This window comes from Sylvia atricapilla, chromosome 4, assembly GCF_009819655.1.
Source record: "Sylvia atricapilla isolate bSylAtr1 chromosome 4, bSylAtr1.pri, whole genome shotgun sequence".
Lineage (NCBI taxonomy): Eukaryota > Metazoa > Chordata > Aves > Passeriformes > Sylviidae > Sylvia > Sylvia atricapilla.
This window is the reverse complement of record NC_089143.1, coordinates 43,853,438-43,861,821: the sequence shown is the minus strand read 5'-3', so window position 1 is coordinate 43,861,821 and position 8,384 is coordinate 43,853,438.

The following is an 8,384-nucleotide window of genomic DNA, read 5'->3' as shown; positions in this document are numbered from 1 at the left end:
ATTTAGGAGCCATTTGGTTTTAATCTTGACTGGATAGGCAATTTGTGAAGGGAAGCTGATGCTTTCACGTATCTTTGTTAGCACAGATGTGTGGGGAGCCTATGCCTGGACCCTGCTCCAGCTCTCAAGAGACAGCAACGTGGAAGGTGGGCTGCCTTCCCTGGGCTGGGCATCAGTAGGTGCTTTTGCAGTATTAGAAATAGTGTTCAATAACAGTGTAGGGCTATTTCAAGATTGGAAGTAACATTCTTCTCATGCAATGCTGGACTGCTGCAGCAGTGCACTTGTCCATCAGTTCCTTACAAGAACCTGCTACCATGGTTCTGATTTAGTGAGAAAAATGTTTCATTTCATTCGCTGAATACAGCCTTGTTAGATGAAAGGTGATTTGCAGCATGATATAGGAAATGCTGAACAGTGCAAACCAGATGTTGAAGATGATAAGGGAAGCTTGCAGAAATGCCAGGAGGTGCTGTACCATTCCCACCACTCTCCTCAGACCTGTGAGACATTGGAGCCTATTGCTCTCTCAGCTGCGTTCATATGAGAAAGGCAGCATACCAGCAGTGTTGCCCCAGCTGCTTGCAGGTGGGTTGGCTCATTCTGCCTCCAGCCCATCTCATGATGGCACATGTACGTCCTGGATGGGGCGCAGGGCACTTGTGATGGAATGGAAAATGACCTCATTGCTGCCCCATTTCCAAACCAGAGTGGGAAACCCTTGCTGCTCCTCGACTTCCCCCACACTTCTCAGCCACACAACCCAGTGGTGTGAATGGCTTCTGGAGCTCAGTGGCAGTTTCCTATTGATCGGCTCTTTCCAGAACTGCCATCAGTCCCTCTGGGGGCAAGCAAGCAGCTGTCAACCAGAGGAGATGGCAGCCTTACTTCTGTTGGTAAAAGCCTTTGCTTAATCCCAGTTTGTCTTCCTCTTTTGGTTATTAGCCTTCAATTAGGCACCTTCCAGTCCCTCCTGCTGGCTAAGGACATGAGGCATTCACTGTGTTTGATTTCAGGCTCTCACTGTTAGCATTGTGTACCGTTTGTGCATTTGCCAAATGACTTAGCATACCAAGTTTCAGTTTTCCCCATCTGCAGGTCTTTGGCATACACTGCACTTTCCAGAGCTGCTGGAAATCAGACCATAGGTGTCTTTTGCTTAATCAAGGCTCAGCTGTCTAATTTTCCCAATAGCCCTCTGGTGAGCACAGATGTGGCTGAGCAATTTTCTCCTGACACTTAGCTATCACTTTCACACTCACACATCACAGCAAGTGCAGCTGGTCTCCCTCTCCCAGCTTGCAGGGTTTGCTTTTGATTACAGTCTGGAACATCACAGTTTGGCATGACCTGTCCTGAGCCATCTGTGGCTTGCAGGATGGGATGCTCCTGATGGCAAGTAGAAACCTGGGACACAAAGACCTGATGGAAAGGCCCAGGGGTGGATAGCCTGCTGAGCTCACAGTGACACAAACTTTTCCTGTCTGTAAGTACTTCTGCCTTCTGAGTGAAGTTCACAAGCAGGATTATGACTTTCTCTTGTAGTAGCTGAGCTTCATGACCCAGTTTGATACCCTACAGTAATGTGCAACTTGTGATGCCCCTCAGTTCCCAATAGCATTAAGGAGAGATATCTTTGTGCATTTTATAGATGACCTGCATATTCACTGTTTGATGGAGGATTTGTTTGGATTTGTTTTAAGGAAGGAACCTTTCTATTTACATGAAAGGTTTTTAGTAACAATTCTGTTTAAGTACTGATAAAATACAATTAATTGAGGACCAAATAATGACTTATACAAATACTTCACAATTCTTAAGTGAATATGAAATATTTGTTTACTCTTTTTTATTACTTCCTTAGTAAAATGTAAGCCTGGGTGCATCTTCCAGAATGGCTGACATGACTGATGCTCAGTAAGCTGCAGGTTTGATTTTGGTTGCAGGAACCTCATGCCATTTCCTGAAATAGAGAAACCTGAAATCTAACCAAGACAGTATTATTCTTTCTGAAGAGATGATTTGAGGGATGAGTTAAAGACATGGCCTTTGTTCTGTCCTTCTCCTTGCTTCCTCTTGTCTGAGCAGTCCTATGTCAGTTGAACAGCCCCATCAGTGAACCTGTCAAGCAGAAGTTCAGCTGTCTCGGCCAGAGCATCACTCTATATTTCATATAGACAGTTTGTTAGAGAAGTCCTCTATTTATTTCTATGAATAAAAATATGAAGCAGATGGCATCGATTCCAAGTTAAGTGTTTTTTAACTAGTCCAGTAACTAATATTCTCTAATGCCTACAAAATATTGCAGTTTTATCTTAGCAAAGATCAAAATAACTTGAAAGCACTTGCCAGGCATATGCAGCCATATGTTCTAATAGATGACAGACCAAATGTATCCTTGCAGTAATGGGGCTGACTTACCAATTTCAAATTCCCCCATGTACTCCTGCAGTGAATAATGCCTAATGACTGCTCTGGTTGGGGGTTTTTATTATTATTTTTATTACTACTACTGTGGACCCAGTGTTGCCTTAAACATGCTGCAAGTATAAAGAGAAGTCTGCAAGTCTGGGATCTGAGAGAGAGCCTGTTAAGGAAGCATTTCCTGAGAGGACAGAGTAGGAAGCCTTTGGAGCCTCTCAGGTTTCCTTAAGTGTCTGGGTATGTCAGCATGTACTGCTGTTCAGATCAGTCTGCTTACTCATTAGTATCTGCATTAATTCCTAGAAAAATGCAGGAAGAAGACAGACCATAGCATGCCCAACATAGATTTGCACAAGCAGGCTCTGCACTGCAGCAAAGTCTCTCAGACAGGTCGTACGTATGTTGTCTGAGATTACTAAACCCACAGGAACTGCAGCAGCAGGTGGAAATGCTGTGTGGCAGCTGCTGCAAACTCCGAAAACTAGCTTCAGCTGTACAATTTATTCTGAAAGCTGTTTTCCAGTTGTACAATTTATTCTGATGGCAGAGGAGGCCATTTGTCACAAGCTGGAATAAACCTTTTCGAGTCCACACTGTGTGGAGTTACAGTTGAGCTAATGCTTGCCCTTGTGCAAGATTCTGACTTTGATTAGTTTGTCTGCACAGCAGCTGCTTCTGCTTTCTACACGCACTCCACATTGGTTTACAGTCTGTCTCTCTCTGGTGCCTTGCTGCTCTGCTCTGAGAGCCAAACCTCATGCCAGGGGAGGAGAATACTGCTGTGTGTGCTGGGACTCTTGGCCCCTTTTACCTTACTAAAACTTGCCTTCCCAGGACATGGGTTTCTCTTGTTTCCCTGGTTTGTGTGTTACATGAATGGCTGTTTTTAAAAACTCTAACCTTTTACTTAGCTTGATTGAAAAGCATATTTTTGGCGCTGGAGATGGAAATATAAGCGTACTTGAGAAATCTCTAGATCTGGTAATGGTATCCTTCCCCTGCATTCTCATCAAAACAGCCTGGAGCTGAGTTTCTGAAAGCTCTATGTATGAAGCTGAATGTCAATGTCACCTCAAAAATTATGCAAAAAGTCTGTTGCAGGGATTTTTTCCTTGAATTTCATCTTACCCATTAGACTTTAATGTATCTCCTGAAACAAAAAGAGAAGCAAAGAATGTCAGCTCTGTTTTGGTAGGTAGGTGTAGGTTATAGTAGGTATCAGCAAGTCAAAGTTAGTGACATTTGTGCGGAGCTTCAAGAAAACAGTCCTACCACATTGACAAGCAAAGGAGAGACTTGGGCAAAATTTGGGATCCTGCTGCCTCTTTAGATGCATATGCATTTAGCATTCATTTAGTTCTTGGATGTCCCATATTCAACTGACACTGGTATCTGCAGATCCTGGAGTTTGGATATGATAATTCCTGTTGGACTTCTGTGTCTGCTTCTGAGTGTTCTCAGAATGGCTCAGCACAGCTGAAGGTCTGACAGCATCATCCATCTCTGACAATATCCTGTGGTTAAGTGTTTGCTCATGTCTTCTTCGCCCGTATTTTCTGCAAGGCTTAATCCAGTTCCTAATCACCTGGCTCCTTCAGGAAGCTTGTCCAGAAGAAGCACCTTCTTTTACTCTGTGCCTCAGCTGTAGCAGCATTTACAGAAGTTTAGGGAGCCCATAAAAAAAATTCCCCTGCTATGAAATTTTCCCTGAATTTCCTTATTGTCCTGCTTATTACATGAAAAGGAGCAGCGGTGACAGTTTGTCTCAGTGATTTCCTCCTACCACAGAGGGTTACACTTTCCCAGAGCCAGGCAAAGCCAGTCCCTCTGTGTGCAGGAGTAGTCTTGTCCTGCTGCCTGCAAATGTGTTGTGTAGATTGGATGTATGCAATTGTAGGGACCCAGCTCTCAGCTGCTTTCCCACTGGTGGGGATTGGGAATTAGAGGATCTTCTTGCCCTTCTGACTTTCCAGCCTGGAAGAGAGGAATCAAGCAAGCCCCACTTCTGGACAGGTGGCCCTGCAGTGCCTCAGTAAGTTCAGTATCTGAATTTCTCTTTAACATGCGTTAGGCGTTCATGTAATTGCAGAGTACCTGCACTGCTGAAGGTGTGGCTTTATGTACAAAGTTGTTTTCTTTCACACCAGAAGTTGTAGGGAAATGCTAAGGTTGGAGGGGAAGGAAAGCCTCTGGCTGAGCTCTTAAGTGGGAAGTGCAACCTTTTTGGAACAAACCAGCTCTGAGGCACCATGGTGGGCTTCTTAATTCCCCATGCCTCTAGGGCAGCTGAGGTAGGCTCCTTTTCTGCCTGTGATTTCCAAAGGGTTTCTGAGCCGGTCCTAGCATGATTGCACAAGCCCAGCAGCTTCCTCATCATCCCTTCCTTCCCTGCTGGAAGTGTCCTTCACTCCTGATAGATTCCCAGGGAGGTTTTACTCCCCTTTGGACTGCAAAAATCTGGCCTGACTAAGGCAGATCCTTGGAAATAAAAAGCAAGATCTATTAATCATCATCCATTTCTTTATTTATTTTGGGTATTTCCTGGTTTCAGGGCAGTACAAAGTTTACCAAAGATGAGCAGCCAAAGTAAACTACACGAATGAAAAATTGCAAATGAAAGAGCCAGCCACACGGCACAGCTGGTCCCATGCCTCCAGTCCCATGGCTTCAGTCGTTTCAGATTAGGTGCATACTTGGCATTCTCCTGCAAATGTGCTTGCAAGGAATCATCCTGGAACAAACCTGCCTCCATGCACAGCGACTGGCAGAAAGCTGAGGCAGGTCTGGAAAGACTCTCTAGCAAGAGGGAGGATTAATGCGCCTGCTTGTTAACTCTGGCAGAGTGTGCAGTCGTCATTGTGCCAGCAGAGTTAGGGAGAGCAACTGGAGAGCGATTATTTTATGATTGGTGGCATTCCTGGGGGATGGGGCATTTATTTGGGGCCTTCCTGTGAGGAGTAAAAAGCAGAGGGGAGCACAAAGCAGTTCCTTCACAGATGGCAGGCTGTTTTGACATGAACAGCCAAAACGGATGGAAATGTTCGCTTTTCCCTTAATCCAGTTGCAGACCTGACTCACCCTGCCTGAGTTACTGGTATCAACGTTGTTCCTGTTACTCAGTGAGAAGTTATGAGCTCACGGATTTCTTGTCCAGCAAACCAGCTTGCCAGCTCCTTGCTGAGTTTCCCCTGAAAGGGAAGGGGCTGCCCAGCCTGGAGGCAGGATTTCTCCACCTGCAGAAACAGGGAATGAGCCAAACTCACTCACAGACTGTGCTTCATCATGAGAAGTGTGAGAAATACTTATTTTACAGAAAAGTTTAGACCACTGAACAGTAGGGGAGAAGAGTCCAGCCAACCTTTACTTTATCCATCCCTTCTCCCATTACTCACTGCATTTTTGTTAGCAACTCTTGAAAAATTCTGTTTAGCTGGAAGGCCTTGCAAATATCAGAGAGGAGACTGTCAGAGGCAAATGTGGAGACACCAGAGAGATCACAAAGAAAGATGCCTCTCAACAGAAGGCTGTACACCTCAGTATGCTCTGCCTGGCCTTTTGCTCCCAGATGTGAGCTGGGAACGAAGAGTTCAAGGAATGAGCCCCAGAGAAATAAAGTACTCTGAAGAATGGGTTTTAGAGAAATTTGTTGACACTATTAATCATGGAACATTCAGGAAATTAATTTTAAATGATGTCATAAAATAGCCCATGAAAAAGATGTAAATGTAACATAATTTCTATAAATAGAAAAGAATATTTATGCTGACACTAGTGTAAGTTATAACCTGAAAACAAACCAGGTGGCCAGTCTGTTGCGTAGACATTGGATAATAAGTCCCAAAGAAACAGAGATCTTCTTATGCCCACAGGTACAAACATCATGGTGAGTTATTTGTTGAAGGAGTATCACAGGAACTGATACAAAGGTAGGAGAGTGTGTCTAATTTGATGTTCTTTCCCATGGTAGAGCAGACATAAGGTAGACAAATTCTCTTACCTTATGGCTTCTCTCAACCAGCTTATTCTGGTCCTGTAGTTTGGAGCTATGGAGATCTACCTATGGGGTTACATAGTTTCAACTGTGGAGATGGAATTTGGTTGTTGTTTGCTGGATTTTTACCTGTATTTTCTTTGATTCCTCTTCCTTTAACTAGTCTTCTGTCCAAAAGCTGTGAAATGCAGACCAAATTAATTGAAAGCATGAATTACAATGCTTTCTATACTTACTGAGATATAGACAAGTCGTTTTGGCATTGCTACAACCCTCTCTTGCATTGCCTCAGCACTGCCATGGTTTTCCCGGCATTCCCTGTAACTTTCTGTATGGAGGTGGAAAGTAGATGTTAGAGAGGCATTCAGCTCAAAGTTCGTAAATATAGGTATTTCACAGCAGTAGAAAATGCCTTGGTTTTGAAGCTGATCATCTAGTATGGTGTATTTCTTTCTGTAGATACTGTGATAAAGACAAAAAGGCATCTGGCAGCACGGACACAAGCTACATGGTCTTTTCTGAGCCTGTCATTACTAACCTGGTACTGCTACAGTCAAGAAAACGTACAGAAGAGGAAGAAATGCAATCTGAGGATAATTTAGATGGAATGATCAAAATAGCTGAATGTATGCTTGAAAATCAGCTTGGGCTGTCTGTTTTCCATCTTGTTCAAATACAGAAAGTCAGAGAACTGTCCAATATTAGACATAATTTATTATTTGAAGATGGCTTGATGGCCCTATCAGAAACCACACACACTTTTAAAATACTTACTGACATCTTTTTACGATCAGGCTTTCCATTTTCAGTAAAAATTATGTTTTCATGCATGTTTACAACTTAGTTGAAGTCAAGCTTCTAAGAAGTTTGTTTAAAAAATTATACCATTGCAAAAGAAGACAATAGAAACTATCCCTGCAAGAGACTCACAAAATGTGTCATTTTTTCAGTGAGTGAAAAAATCCTAGGAAACAGTACCTTAGATACTTAAGTGTTTTTAAAAAATATGGAGTTTTGATAGGCTATAAATCCAGAAAAGCAGCTCCACTAAAGACAGAATGTCTGATGTCTTGAATAGCTGAGGAAAATAGATTAGGAATTGACTTCTGAAATTTCAGGAAGAGAAAACTTCAGCTTTTCCAATTGAAGTATTCTCTTTCTGAAATCCACTGTCATGTGTCAAATATTTCATGGCATCAGATACAGAGGAAGTCAGTGCCTGAATGCAAAGCCTGAACTACCTGTGCAAAATACATCCTGGCATTATCTTTTTTGGAACAAATACAAAAATCGTGATATTTTTATTGTACATGATAATGATCTGCTTCATTTCCTGCTCAGATTCTTGCCCAACTGTTAAACACAATTTTTTTTCTATTGTATAGCAAGCAGTTAAATATGTATCTCTGCATCCCAGCAAAGTACTTTCCACCTCCATACAGAAAACAAACTCTTGTTGGTTCTGCAATGACTTAATCCTATTCCCAGGAATGTTTCCCTTCCATTAAAAAACTCCCAAGAAACAAAAACCAAAACAAAACAGGAAAAAGAAAACATTCTTTTCAGCCTACTAGCACTAGATAGGCATAAGCACAAAATATGTCCATGCATTCCTCTGAATGAGGCAAGACAAGGTTTGCTGGACTTTCCCACACTGGAATGCACCAACATGCATGTCTCTTTGCCCAGTCTCTCTTGAAGGAGCTTTTAGTTGGAGCTGAGCGAAGCTTTTTTCCTCCTTATGGGAAATTCCGGTGCCAGGATGTTAAACTCCAACTTCCTCACAACAGCCTGCTAGTGATGACTTGCAGCCGGTGGGCCGTGACAGGGTATTTTCTCTCCTGGTGAGATGGAATGAAGCAGAAGCGGTCCAAACAGTGAGAATAAGAGATCCCATTCCTCTCTCTTCCCGATCCTGCCTCCCTGGTAGTGCAGCTTGTGCTGGGAGCCCATAGCCATGAAGTGTTTG